The sequence below is a fragment of the Nyctibius grandis genome, chromosome 5 (genome assembly GCF_013368605.1).
Source record: "Nyctibius grandis isolate bNycGra1 chromosome 5, bNycGra1.pri, whole genome shotgun sequence".
Lineage (NCBI taxonomy): Eukaryota > Metazoa > Chordata > Aves > Nyctibiiformes > Nyctibiidae > Nyctibius > Nyctibius grandis.
Window position 1 is genome coordinate 3,663,240 of NC_090662.1, and position 14,786 is coordinate 3,678,025.

A 14,786-nucleotide genomic window follows, 5' to 3' on the forward strand; every position below is an offset into this window, starting at 1 on the left:
TGCTCTGGGTCTCAGTTTCCTCATCCTTCTAGATAGCCCTAAAAGCAGGAGAGCCAATTACATCCCGCTCAACAAGGTTTGGCTGTGCAGCATATTCAGGGTAACAGTGCCATAATACTGAGCCCTTTATTAGAACTTTTTGCACATCAGAACCGCTTAAGATTCATTAACAGACTTTTCCTCAAGTGGGATGCATTGCAAACGACTCCTGCACAAGGATCTCTGGGGAAATGTGCTATTAGCATTTCCTCTTGTGAGTGCTAACCCTTCCCTCTTCCCTCCCAGTCAGGAATCCCAGGGGCACTCCAGTGCACGGCTGAATCCAGCCCGGGTGGTGTGGGAGCTGTTTTGTGAAAGGGATGGAGGAGGCTGTGCAAGACCTGGGGTAGAGCGGTACTGGAAACCAGGTTGCCTGTGCGCAAAGCCATGCCTTTCACTCATCTTTCTCCTCCAGTATAAACCATCAAGAGGAACAGCAGTAGACTGGGAGACAGGTGAGAACTGCCAGATGAGGTACAACACCTAATATTTTGTCTCTCCCATGCCGGTGTCTCTTATTTGGGGATTTGCACTTCAAGGGCTGATGCAGACCCTTTTCCCCAGACCCCCATTTCCAAGCTAGAGGTCTGGGGACCCCTGGGGATGGCTCTCCATCCATCGTCTCACAGCAGAGGTGGGCTGCCTGTTCAGAGGGCGGTGTGCCAGGGCCCAGGAATCAATTTCCACGGCTCCGCTGTCCTAACCTGACACCGAGAAACTTGAGTCTGCTGAGAGAGAAAGAGACAGACAGACCCACAGACGGCTGCAGGAGAAAGGAGGGGGGGAGATTGATTGAATTCTGCCCCAAGAAGATGAGAGCCAATATAGAACAGGTCACCGGAGCTTTTCATCTCTGTATCTTTAGCCCCGATCTTGTCCCCCCACTCCCTTTCCCTGCTATAGCTCAGCTCCCCTCCTGGGCTCTGTTCAGGCCTCTTTAGGTGACGATGAATCATTTAGTTGGTGTAAATTGAAAATGTGGCTCTCAGTTGCTGCATAGGTCTCCAGGGGAGGGCAAGGGACCGGGGCGGGGGCAGGGGGAGGAACCAGGCTGAAAAGCTAATAGCTGGCACAGAGGCACTCGGTGCTTGGTCACAAGGTCGAAGCAATGTCACCAGCCCGAACAGGGGGCTGCAGAGAGGGATGAGAGCAGAGCAAAGTTTTCTCCAAGCCAGAAATTAATTGCAGCTTCCTCCTGTGTCAGATGCAGCAGTGTCCCAAGATGCCATCCAATATCTGACCACCTCTCCAAACCCCCCAGCAAGTTTCTTCTATCTCCTTCTATATCCAAACTATTACCCTCCTCTACCTCCTTTCCCCCTCACATGCAGAGGGGCAGAGAAAGGGGATACTCTTTGCCCCCAGAGGAGGAATAAGCCCTTCAGCAGCTGAATGAGCCCTCACTATCTCTGCCTGGCCCAGCACCAGCTCCAGAGTAGACACGCACAAGCACTGATCCATGTCCACGTGGTGACCACACAAGTTTTCAGCTCTGCATAGTGTGTCTGGGTTGTGCTTAACACCCCAGCTGCCAGCAGAATGGATATTTGGGGCAAAAGATCAGCAGCATCCCTATAGGGAGAGGCAACACTTGGAAGGGGCTGCCCAGGGAGGTGGTGGAGTCACCATCTCTGGAGGTGTTTAAGAAAAGACTGGACATGGCACTTAGTGCCATGGTCTAGTTGCCATGGTGGTGTCAGGGCAAGGTTGTACTCGATGATCCCAGAGGGCTCTTCCAACCTGACTGATTCTGTGATTCTGTGATTCTGTGATTCTGTGATTCTGTAATATGCTGACCTTGCTGGGTGCAGAAGGTACCTGTCCCAGGCTGTGTTACATTAGCTGTCGCTCCTGGATTTTAGTTGCGCTGCCTCATTTCATCTTCGTGTAGCCTCTGTCTAATTCTGGGATGAATAGTCGAACATGCACAAGCTGTCCTTAAGGGATCACAAAGCCCCTAGGCACCAGCCTCCTACTTCTGGGATCTGCCTGTGCTGTTATGGGGAATCCTTGTACAGCAGATCATAAGTTGCAATCACAGAGGCAAATAGTTCCATTTTCTGGGAGGACTTGTGATATTTCAAAACATTTTTTTCCAGCTTGTAGTGGGCCAATTATTTTTTTTAATAAGAAACGTTCTTGAAAGCCATTTTAGTAGGGGCTGATACTATTTAGTAATCGGAGAATGATTAATTTAGACCTCAGAAGTTCTTATTTTGGGATTTTATTTCAGGTTTTAGTAAATTGTTTAAAATTTCAAAGTAAAAGGTCATTCTGAAGTGAAGCATTAGTTTTTTGTTTTTTTTCATTAAAATGAAACATTTGGGCATCTGTGATTTCTTTCTTCCCTGGAAGACTTTACCAGCTCTAGAGACTGAGCAAAGCAGGCTGTCAACAAACGCTGTTGGTTTGGAGGAACTGACATTTGCTGTGTAGGGAAGGCAGTTTGTTTAAGCATCCCCAGTCTGTCCCACTGTGGAGGTAGCAGAGCCAAGAACTGTCTTTGCTCTCTTGGCTTTGCTCTCTGTACTCCTCTGGTCATCTGTGAGGAGCTGCATATATCCTTTGTGTGTCCTTCTGGCACTCAGGAACCTGACCCAGGGACCTGAGTTGGCTCTGTTGGCTTTACACCCCAATTGCACCCCAGCTGCAGAGCACATGCCAGGAGAGGCCCCCCCTACTCCTGAACCACGGGAATAGGATGCAGTGGCCTCCTGTAGGCATCCTCACTCCATGAAGAAGCAATGACAGAAGGCTCTTAGATATGGGCCATACGGGCCACCTTCATGGATCCCTTTGGTGGGGTCTGGGTTAGTCAAGGGATGAGCAAAATCTGGAAACCACAATTACTCAGGCTGAGCTGACCGTGAATTAACTGGATAGCTGCAGCAGCAGAGGTGGTGTTTATGAGCCACTTGAGAAACCATATGAAAGTTTTTTGGTTTCCCCACAAAAGGACAGCCCTGGTCAGAAGGGTTTTTTGCTGTCCTTTCACAGCAGACACTTACCCCAGTATATGAGAAGCTGCCTTCCACGTCCTCCTCCTCTCCAGCTCTTCCCACCTGCCTTGTAGCTTCAGGATACTTATGTACCCAGAAATTACAATTCTCATTTCTAATGTGATTTGCAGGAAAAAAGGCACTTAAACAAGTTGTTTTCTAGGGAGTGAGAGATTAGTGTGGAGGGGGGAGGGAGGTTTGTTATCCATGCTCAGACTCATTGCCAGACCAGGAAAAAAAAAAGAAAAAGTTATAAAGTGCAGCTCCTGCCGTCTCGTCTCAGCAGGTAACCCGATGCGATGCTGCTTGCAGAGGCTCATTGATCGTCCCTGGCTTTAACTTTCTTGGTCAAAGTCTTCTGAATCACTAGAGAGTCTCGAGTAACTTGAGCTGCCTACAGATGCTGCAATAAGACCTTTTCTGAAGGGTCTTTTGCTTGCTTGACTTTCTGCTGTCTGAAAGACTGCGACTGTCTTTCAGGCTGAGGTTTTTTCTTTCTTTTCCCCTTCACCTCCTCTCTTTTCCTTCCCAGTCTTTCCCTCCACTTGCGCAGGGGAGGGAGGATATCACAAGTGCTGCTTGGGGAAGGGGCACTGGGAAGGGCTGCATGGATCAGGCTTCAGGGACCCAGCAGGGCGAGAAGGTGGAATATCACACCCAGTCCTGTGTCACTCTGAGTTCTAACAGATAGTGAGAAAATAGTGATTTATTGATTCCTGCAGGGGTTTGTGATCCTATAGACCCTCAACTTCCATTACAAGAAACCAGGGCCTCAGCTGTCCCTGCTTTGTACTCCCCATGCTGTTATGTCCCAAGGAGCAAACCAGAGTCCCTGGTAAGGCAGCAGTTTGCAGGTGTTTTGCATTTGCCTGGCATGACGAATAAGTCTTCGCAATCGTGTTTGGAACATTTTTATAGGAAACGCCTCCTGTGTCCTTTCCTGCCTTTTCATAGTCTTGTCATGGGTCAGCTCTTGGTGCCCTCAAATACCTGGGAGACCCCCTATATGTCAAAGGTACATGACAGTTGTCCTAATCTTCCTAAAGGTGGATCAGTCACATGAAGAACAGATGGCTTCTAGCTCAAATCCTACATTGCCTTGGAAACTTGTGCTTGGCTGGGCTGATCTTCCCCATCAGAGGGGACGCTCAGAGCTACTTCAATTGCTATGTTCAATACCCCTGTGTGCCTGAGGTATTTGGGGGCATTTCTCATTGCAACAGGAGATTGCCAGATACATGCTGTTGGTGTACAATGGGGAGAAAAACATAAATGATTGGGGGAAAATTAATTGCAGGAAATCTGAAATCTTTCATTTGGTTTGAAAGTCTCCAATCAGTTGATTGGCAGTGTTAGTACTGCCAGTCAATGGTGGCAAAGGTAGGAGTGAACCAGCTGTCAAGATGCCTTGTCTCCAAACAGTGCTTGGTTTGACTGCTCCCCGGTCACAGCTGGCTCTCAGACAGCCATGTACATGGCCTGTGAACCTCTGCATCTGATAGCAAGGGAAAGTGGAGTCACAGAACCATAGAACCATAGAATCACAGAATGGTTTGGGTTAGAAGGGACCTTTAAGGATCATCTAGTCCAACCCCCTCAGCCATGAGCAGGGACATCTTCAACTAGATCAGGTTGCTCAGAGCCCCATCCAATCTGACCTTGAATGTTTCCAGGGATGGGGCATCTACCACCTCCCTGGGCAACCTGTTCCAGTGTTTCACCACCCTCATTGTACAAAATTTCTTCCTTATATCTAATCTAAATCTACTCTCTATTAGTTTAAATCTGTTACCCCTTGTCCTATTGCTAAAGGCCCTGATAAAAATTTGTCCACATCTTTCTTATAGGACCCCTTTAAGTACTGAAAGGCTGCAATAAGGTCTCCCCGGAGCCTTCTCTTCTCCAGGCTGAACAACCCCAACTCTCTCAGCCTTTCCTCATAGGAGAGGTGTTCCATCCCTCTGATCATTTTTGTGGCCCTCCTCTGGACCTGCTCCAATAGGTCCATGTCTTTCCTGTGCTGAGGACTCCAGAGCTGGATGCAGTACTGCAGGTGGGGTCTCATGAGAGTGGAATAGGGGGACAGAATCTCCTCCCTTGGCCTGCTTGCCACACTGCTTTTGATGCGGCCCAGGATACGGTTGGCCTTCTGGGCTGCCAGCGCACATTGCCGACTCATGTCCAATTTTTCTTCCACCAGTACCCTCAAGTCCTTCTCCACAGGGCTGCTCTCAATCCCTTCATCCCCCAGCCTGTATTGATACTGGGGGTTGCTCCGAGACAGGTGCAGGACCTTGTGCTTGGCCTTGTTGAACCTCATGAGGTTCACATGGGCCCACTTCTCAAGCTTGTCCAGGTCCCTCTGGATGGTGTCCCTTCCCTCAGGTGTGTCAACTGCACCACTCAGCCTGATGTCATCTGCAAACTTGCTCAGGGTGCACTCGATCCCACTGTCTATGTCACTGATGAAGAGTCATCTTCCCGCAATTGGCCTTGGCACAGAGTGATTCCCACTTCTTCTCAGGTGGTTATCGAAACTGGAGACGGCATTTCAGCCTTCACACAGAGGGAAGCGCACAGCAGGGGGGCTCCGTAGAGTGACATTGGCCCATTAAGCATTCTGTATTGAGCCTAGATAACCTTTAATCTGTCTGCTGATGTATAGCTAAAGTACCCATCATTTCACACCTGGGCATTGCCTCTCCTTTGGAGCAGAAGAAATAGCCCCAAATGTGACAGCTCTCCAATGGCCTTTTGAAATGAGATCTTAGTCCAGAGAGCGAGAGGAAATTCTTGGGACAAGGAGTATGCCTGTTGATGGTGATAAAGCCCCGAGTGAAACAAAGGCTCCTGGGAATCTCATTTCACTGCAGATAGGTGATGACATTGAATAAACCTCTCTGAACCAGCCCTGTCCCTTTGAGAGGAACGGCTGATCACTAGTCCTGGAGACCTGACGCATTGCTGCCCCTGCACGTTGTGTGTCCAGCACTGCTGATGTCCTTCCATTCCCTAGCTGCCATCACGTCCCTTTTGGGAGGACTTTTGCTGCTCCAGTCTACCTAGCAGTGCAGGGCAGAGCTGTGCCCTTCACAGGTTGATTATCTTGGTGACCGTGCTTGCCTGAGGCAACTCGGGGAGAGCACTGGGCACTGTGGGCCGTAAGACGCAGATGTGTGGTAAATGCGTTTTGATAACAACCTTCTTCCTTGATTAGCTTATTTTGCTAGAGGGCAGTGGGGAGGGGCGGGAAGATAATTACTTTGTGCAGTGAGTTCCAGCAGCAGCTTTCTCCTGATGCAGCCCTGTGAGTTAGGTGTCCTATTTGGGATTTGTCTCCATCACAGAAACATTAGCAGCTCAGGTTTAGCATTGCAGAAAGTTCAGCCTTTGCAGAGAAAGATCTCTGGGGTTTCTTCTCTGATGTGAAACACAGCACACAGTCTGCCATGGGCTAGGAGGTGTGTCTCATGTGCTAGAACAGGCAATGAGAAAGGGATAATGGTGCTCAGTTGTACCTAGGGACCTTCTAGAGGACCTCCTGTATGCTGGTTCCCTGATGGGGACACACCTTTGTCATCTCAGCATCTTTCTCTGGGACACCACACACTAGTAGGTGGCATATCTAGCTATCCCACAGTACGTACCTAGGGTAAGAGCAAGGGACGAAACAGGGACAGGGGAAAGCTGTATCAGCTGATCAGCTGAGAAAGCTTGTCAGATGTGCACTGGATTTGAGATGTAAAGTTACAGGGGCTGCGACAGGGAAAGAGTGTACCCTGACTTACATTATAAAGTGGAGGTTGGCAGAGCCAGCAAGGAGTTAAAGTGCCTTAAAGCACTTTGGACAATGAGTGGCTTGCAGAAGTCCTGCAGGGAGCTGGACTTGGTGACTGCAGGGTCTCAGACAGTACTGGCTATAAAGCATGATGATAATAATTTCATCTCACCGGTGACTAAGTTCTGGGTGTATTTAATTAAAGTAGGAGCCTAGCAGACATGGCAAGGTGCAAACACACATGTAGTTCCTTGCTTAACCCAATGAACATACCCAAATCACCCTGTGCCCTTGTCTGGCTTTTAGAGCAGAGGTGGTACCAGAAGGGTTAAGGCAGGCAGGAGAGTGAGGAATGAAGCAAATGCCCCTGTGTCTTGCTTCTCCTTTCCATATCTTATTCCCAGTGCCTCCTGCCCCTCTGGCCCCAGGCAGTAAAGGAGATCTACATTTTAATTGAGACATGTTATGAAAAGAATCTCAATCTAGCTCTCCCAGGCCTGGAAGGCTGCTCCCTTGTTAGCTTGGTGCAGATGCTAAGTGCACATTTTTTGGGAGTGGGGGTGTTTGTTATATGGCTGTTTCTCACCTGTTTCCATCCGTGCTTGATTCCTAGGTCTGGGGAGGAGGGCAGAAAGCTAGAGCTGTCAGGAAAAAGTAGGGTAGAAAACGGCAGGACCTCATTTAGATCTTCTCCCTCTCTTGCAAATAAGAGCGGCATGCAAAACTCAGCCATGGTATGCACAAGCCATGTAGAAGTACTGCAGTGCCTGACAGTGCTGGGCACTGCCCCTTGAGGACCTTGGGAATCAGGTCTTTGCAAGAGGCTGTCCCCCAGTTCCATTCTCTCTTCCCTCCCATCAATCCTAGGTAGCAGGAGTTGAAAGGAGACCAAGATGCTTTAGATGTTTGAAACAAAGCCTTGCCTGCAGTTGGATGGAGAAAGAAAGGGGGTGAAGTGAGGCCCCTTTAGTGTCTCACTTGTATTAACGGGGCCCCACTCTCACAGCTCAGGGCCGAAGTGAGGAGATGACCACAAGAACATTGGACTCTTTTGTTTTGTTGCAGACCCAAACCTTCACCACAAAGAGATGCAAGTTTTGCCTGTAGGTTTTCTCAGGTGCAACAGAGAGACAGGAGCCCACATGAGCTGTCCTTTCCCTTGGCACCCCAGAAACTGGGAACAGGCAGTCAGACATGTCCTGCTTCCAACACCCGCTTGGAAGGGACACCTCTGCCAGCCAGCCCTGCCAAATGAGTACCGGATTATTTTGTGCAGGGCAAGGGGACAGGATTTCAGTTCAGATAATACTTTCCTATTTTGTCTGCTCCTTGTCACCTCCAGCATTGCTTGGACTGATAAGACACTATCAGAGCTGAGCATCTCTGTCAAAGCCACCACTGAGATGTGGCTGGGCCAGAGGTGGCTTTTCTCGACTCCTTGCAAGCTCCCCTGACCCTCTTCCACCCAGGGCCTCTAAAGAGCCAGACGGTTAATAATGGTAGGAGGGTAACATTGGGATGCTTGCCAAGATCTGTGCTGTTCTCAGAGAGGAGAGAAACTGCAAATGTGGATGAGAGTGAATCAATCTGATCCCTTCCTCATTTTCACCCAGTCCCAATCCTGCAAGCAATTTTGCAAGTAACTTTGAGAGTATGAGTAACCCAGAAAGTAGAATGATTTTTCTCTCTTAAGCCTTTTGTCTCGTAAAATTTATTTTCAGGTATGGATCTGAATTCCGTGGTCTCTCTGGGTAGGGTCTCAGTATACCTGGGTATGAATGGGATTTTCTGCATGGTAGAGACTTAATTCTTACTGGTACTGTTAGGGCAACAGTGAGCCTCTTCTCTCTGTTCCCCTCTCTGCTCTCAAGGACCCAAGGCAAAAAACTGTCCTTGAGGGTTCCCTCCCAGCTTTAATCGATGGAGGATCTGGTGAGGCTGGTGAGAGAGGAAGGAGAGCAGACCCACAGCATAAACTCATATAGTCAACTGACAAAATATTCAGCTGCCTCTTGAGCTGCTCAGGAGCACATCAGTCCAGTTATTGAGGGTTATACTTGATCTCCTATCAATTGGGATGAGTTGAAGAAGACAGTTTTCCCCACTACCCCCATTCCCAAATCAAAAACTAAGAGAAGTAAATGCTTTGACTGTTCACTCTGCTGGGACGTTTAAGGAATTTATGGTTAATAAAAAAAAAACACCCTTAAGAGTGAAAGCATGTGTAGAATGAATTATAGCAAAATCAATTAATACTAATAGTATCTATTAAATATTGCACTCTGGAGCTTTACAGGAGTACACTGCTGCTCTGATATGATCATGACATCATTAACATAATATAAAGAATCAGGAAATCAGTAGCTTGCTGAAGCCCAAAATTAAGGCCAAGCAGTGTTACACCATATCTTTAAATATCTGAAATAGCAACTTGTCTCTGTCATGTCAGAGCTATTTGTAGATGAAGTATCTCACAGAAAGTAGATGGGAATTCACTGGCCCTCCTCTCGCTCCTGCAGCTATCCACTTGGAATACTTGGCATGAGGGTTAGCTCACTTTTTCCAGCAGTGTGGACACAAACAGAGCAGAAAATCTGATCAAGTTTATATTGGCATAACCCTGGAGGGACTCTAGAGAAGGCACAGGGTCACTGCATTGGTAAACAGACAAATGTGGCTGTGTATGATGGAAGCGTGGATGAGGTGTCTTCCTCTGTTGATTTGATTGACAATTAATGGTGTTAATGTTATGGAGTTTCTTTTGCCTAAGGTACCAGCGTAGGACACTGCAACTCTTCTGCCTGCATTGGGGGGAAAAAAAAGAAATGGAGCCAGGACAGGCTTTAAGAAGGGCTACCAGAGCTGCTTAGGCAAGAAGAGACTAGCATGGGTCTCAGTGACTGTAGAAAACAAAGGAGTTCAGAGGTAGGACCGCTGTTTGAATGGATTTAGGGATTAAATGCTTATGAAAGAGAAAGAGTGTTGATGTGGATAACATCGGTCCAAGAGGGAATGGATATAAACTGAGCATTTAGCGTGTAAGTTAGAAGAAGATTTCTGGCTGGGAGGAGAAAGAGTGTCTGAAGTAATCTTCCACTGGGATTAGTGAGTACTAAAAATATAGCTGGTTTTATGATAAAGCTTGATAATATGTCTGTATAAGCTGCAATGGAGGGGTTGCCTGCAGAAGCACTAAGTGAATCAGGTGGCACCTCTGTGCTTGGTGTGTGGGAAAGCTAGAATCCTTTTCAACTCTGCTTAGGACTCTGACTATGACCTGCCAAGTCTGTGTGTACACGTGTCTCCATATAAGCTGGGTGCTGAGACCCTGATACAGCTCAAGGAGATCCTTCTTCCCATACGTCAATGGAGTCTAAACAGAGGCACAGCTCACCCTGAAGTAGACATGAGGCTCCATTCAGTTACACAGACATAGGCATTTGGTGGTCTTGTTTTGCTTTGACCAAGTCCTCTGTAGGTCCTGTGTCACAGTTGCCAACACCAGCTGGCTGTCTTGGATACCCTATATATGGTCAACAGAACAGAGCTCTTGTGTTAGAGCAGATGAATCATTTCTCTGGGCTCTGCTGACTGTATTGAATAAATCCATTGTCTAGGGAGCTCAGATGTCAGCTCACATACCTAAAGATTGATACATAAACTTAAAAGCCTCAATCTACCATATGAATCCCACCCCTGCTACCGCCGGACCTCAGATTTTCCAGCCAATACCACAATCCTAATGTTCCTTTGGATGCCAAGTCTTCAGGAAGAGCGTGGGGCTTTGGGTCATGGCACAGAACGTCAGCTTTTGCACCATGGGCAGATGTTATGTAGGTGCAAGTGGTGTTGGCAGCTCATGGTCCTTAGGGAGAAGTGTTTTTTGGGAGAAAGGTGATCAGATTGGAAGGACTTGCGGTGACAGGAAAATTCATATTGCTATAAGCAACAACATAGAGCAATCCCTCCATCAGGTTAGAAAGAGGGATGCTCCCTTATGGCAAATTTAAGAGGAAGGAACGGCTTGTAACATGTGGTTAGCAGTTGGAGAAAGGATGAAGAGCCACATAAATAATAACTCCTTCCAGGTGATATCCATGTGGGCCCTCGCACCAAGGCCATGTCTTCAGGGGCAGAGATGACAGGTGGCAGAGAGAAACAAGTTGAATGGTAGGAGATTTGATCAGCAGGTAAAAATGTAGCTGTGTTTCTGAGTTCAATGAGGAATGATGAGAGATTTGCCTGCAAGGTAGAGACATGGCAGATCTCATGGGGCATCCAGACAGAGTCCAATGGGAGGAATCTACAACTACCTGAAGGGAGGTTGTAGTGGAGTGGGAGTCGGCCTCTTCTGCCAGGCAACTAGTGATAGGACAAGAGGACACAGCCTCAAGCTTCGCCAGGGGAGGTTCAGGTTGGACATTAGGAAGCATTTCTTCTCAGAAAGGGTCATTAGACATTGGAAGGGGCTGCCCAGCGGGGTGGTGGAGTCACCATCTCTGGAGGGGTTTAAGAAAAGTCTGGACATGGCACTTAGTGCCATAGTCTAGTTGACATGGTGGTGTCAGGGCAATGGTTGGACTCAATGATCCCAGAGGTCTCTTCCAACCTGATTGATTCTGTGATTCTGTGATTCTGTGAATCCTGGGGTCCTGGTCCATATAATGTATATTTGTAGTAGTAAATAAAACAACTCCAGAGAATGTTATTAGGCACTGGAAGACAACTACCTCTGCTGCAAAGTTATTAGAATAGAGTTTGGCTTGGGCCAGCTATCGCTCCTTCAAACAATTCCTGGATATGTTTGGGAATTAAATGGGTCAGGGAGGTTTTCCACTAGGTGTTTTGGAAGTTAATAGAGTTTAATAGCATGAATGTGATCAGACCATGTCATTTGGCTCCAGGATCAAAGAATGTTTCCTAGTATTGTTTAATATACTAATAGGATGTAGCCACAGCTCCCAATTGCAAGGAGACAGTAGGAGGGAAATCCTGGAGGAAAGACACAAGCTGTCAAGATAACAGGCTAAAAATCAAGACTTTTATAGAAGCATTTTCTCAAATGCAAAAAACAGGCATAGAGACAGTGTTTCAATGCATAGTTAAGAAAAAAGAGTAGGAAAAGTTTATAAGGAATAAGGAAACCTCTTCAAAAAATGGGTGCCGACACAGGAAGGAACCTGGCTGTTGCCAGTTAAATAAAAATTAGCCAAGGCAGAGGTTTTGAAGGTTGAAACTCATTGTCTAAAGGTGAAGTCATAATATGCCTTTATTGTTGAAAAGTGGTTGGATTGGAACTTGATAAAATTCAGGTAAGAAACAGCAAAAATCAATCCCAACAAATACCCCTTTCAATCAGGGCACATGAAAATAGTCAATCAGACAAAATCAAATATAGACTTGCTCATGTGCACATGCTAGTAGTCCGCTTTAAATGAAGATGCTGATAGGATACACAGCCAAAAAACCTTGATAGAAGGAAGCTCATCTGTGGCATAAATCACACAGGAATGATAGAAGAGACCAAGATGGTGAAGAAAGGGCTTTTATGTTAAAGAAAGTGTAAAATTGAAGGAAGAAAATAGGGTCAATCTATACACAAGTGACAAGGTAACCCGAGGGAAGGGAACGGTGTTAAGGCTGCTTTATTCACCAGTTGAAGATTGTGAAAGTGACTGATACGCTGAGAGAAATCCCAAAAGTTGGGAGGGCAGAAAATGCGGTAATGAGAGACTTCAAGCAGCCTCATATGCACCGAGCAAACGTCACACTTGGAGCTTGTACCCCATAAACCCACTAAAAGAGAAACAAGTCTGGATTTACTCTTAGGATTTGCTTGCAGGATGTGCTGCAGGGCACAGCTATCAACGTATTGCTATATAAGAGTGACCAGATAGTACTCAAATTCAGTGTCCTGTAGAAGCAAACTAAAATAAATAAAAATTACAGTGAAGTTCAACTTCAAAGCAGAAACAACATAAAAATGAGGAAGCTTGTTAAAAGGAGAAGCTGTAAGTGTAAAGTGTTTCATGGTATCCTGGAGACTACATAAAGACATCATGTAAGAGGTTTATTGTGAAGTTATAGGGAATGAAAAAAAAATAACATGCTTGTTTAAACAGCAAGGTAAAGAGACACTTTTCAAAACTGGAAGTTGTATTCAAAGTCAAAAATAATAAAAAGATCACTAACTCTATCGTATGAATTGCAAAACAATCGTGAGGCAGCCCACATAGGAAACACATTGAGAACCTCATAAAAATGAATGACTAAAATTTAACAAGGTTCCCCTGGAAGTTTACTTTCTAAAAGGCACAAGCTGTCTGAAGTGTCTGCCACTAAAGGTTTAGTAAAAATTGCTTTTATAGCATAAAAGTGATATTCACTGAAAGATCCTTAAGAAACTCTGATACGAAATTTCACAGAATTTCACAGAATCAATCAGGTTGGAAGAGACCTCAGGAATCATCGAGTCCAACCATTGCCCTGACACCACCACGTCAACTAGACCATGGCACTAAGTGCCATGTCCAGTCTTTTCTTAAACACCTCCAGAGATGGTGACTCCACCACCTCCCTGGGCAGCCCATTCCAATGGCTAATGAGCCTTTCTGAAAAGAAATGCTTCCTAATGTCCAACCTGAACCTCCCCTGGCAAAGCTTGAGGCTGCGTCCTCTTGTCCTATCGCTAGCTGCCCGGGAGAAGAGGCCGACTCCCACTTCACTACAACCTCCCTTCAGGTAGTTGTAGACTGCACTAAGGTCACCTCTGAGCCTCCTCTTCTCCAGGCTAAACACCCCCAGCTCCCTCAGCCATTCCTCGTAGGTCAGACCCTCCAGACCCTTCACCAGCTTGGTCGCCCTCCTCTGGACTCTCTCCAACACCTCAACATCTTTCTTGAAGTGTGGGGCCCAGAACTGGACACAGTATTGTCACGTTTTTAAATCTGCCACGTTATTAAATCTGTTGTACACCTCATCACTTATACTGGCCTTAGTACTGAAGGAATGAAAGGTGGAAAACATATAATCTTTCTTTTTTTTAAGTTGGACTCATGAAGGGTCCAAGAACTAGAATCCAGAAATCTGACTTTTTTTTAATGTGTCAATTTGGTTGAACCATGATTAAGAATAGACTGAAAAAAAAGCATATGACATGCTGAGGGAGAGGGGTGGGTGTCACAAGTCTATTACTGTTCTTTAAATAAATCAAAGTCCATGTGATATGGATGATGTGGTTAATACAGAGGAATTAATACTTTTCCCATAGCAAAGAATTTAAACTATGCTGTCATGGGGCAGGAAGAAGAGTCTTCTGATAGATTAGTAAACAATTCAAAGATGTGAAATAATAAAGGGTTATGCTGGAGGGGAAGGAATACCCAGAGGGGGTTCAGGGGGCCATGTGTGTTTGGTGTATTTATAAATGAGCTAAAAATGGGTAAAGAGTGAAGCGGAAAAGGTAACTGGTGATAGAGGGTTTTTCAGGGTTGTCAAAAGTAAAAAAGTCTGCAAGGAGTTGTAGAAGAAATATACAAAACTGGCAATTAAATACTATCATCACTGGTATTACTGGTCAGGGTAATAAAATGGCAAACATAGCTCAGGGCTGATGCATGCGGGGTTAACCAACAGTGGTAGCAGGCGCCTGTGCCTCCAGGTAGCTGTAGGGAAGGAGGTGGTGAAGTCAGCCTGGGTAATTCTCTGCAAACCTCAAACAATGTGTATAATGCACGGCATGTTTTGGAAATAAATGGAGAGCACAACAGAGCACCATTACACGGCAATCCGTGGTGCTCTCCCATGCTGCGTACGCTGGGCATTTTTGATTATGTCACGTTAAAACAAATATAGTCGAACGAGGAAGGCGGTGGGAAGTGTGGGAAGCAGGAACATGGGTTTCTAATGATCTGTATACAAGGAGAGATTATATGACTTGGAGATTTTCATCTTAAAAGAGAGATGACTGA

General features: G+C 46.3%; 1 protein-coding gene across 1 annotated transcript in view; it reads left to right on the top strand.

Moving 5' to 3' along the window:
- The window catches only part of PLXNA4 (plexin A4), a 511,402-nt gene that overhangs the window by 345,266 nt on the left and 151,350 nt on the right, over positions 1-14,786 (top strand). The gene's annotated exons all lie outside the window — the stretch shown is intronic.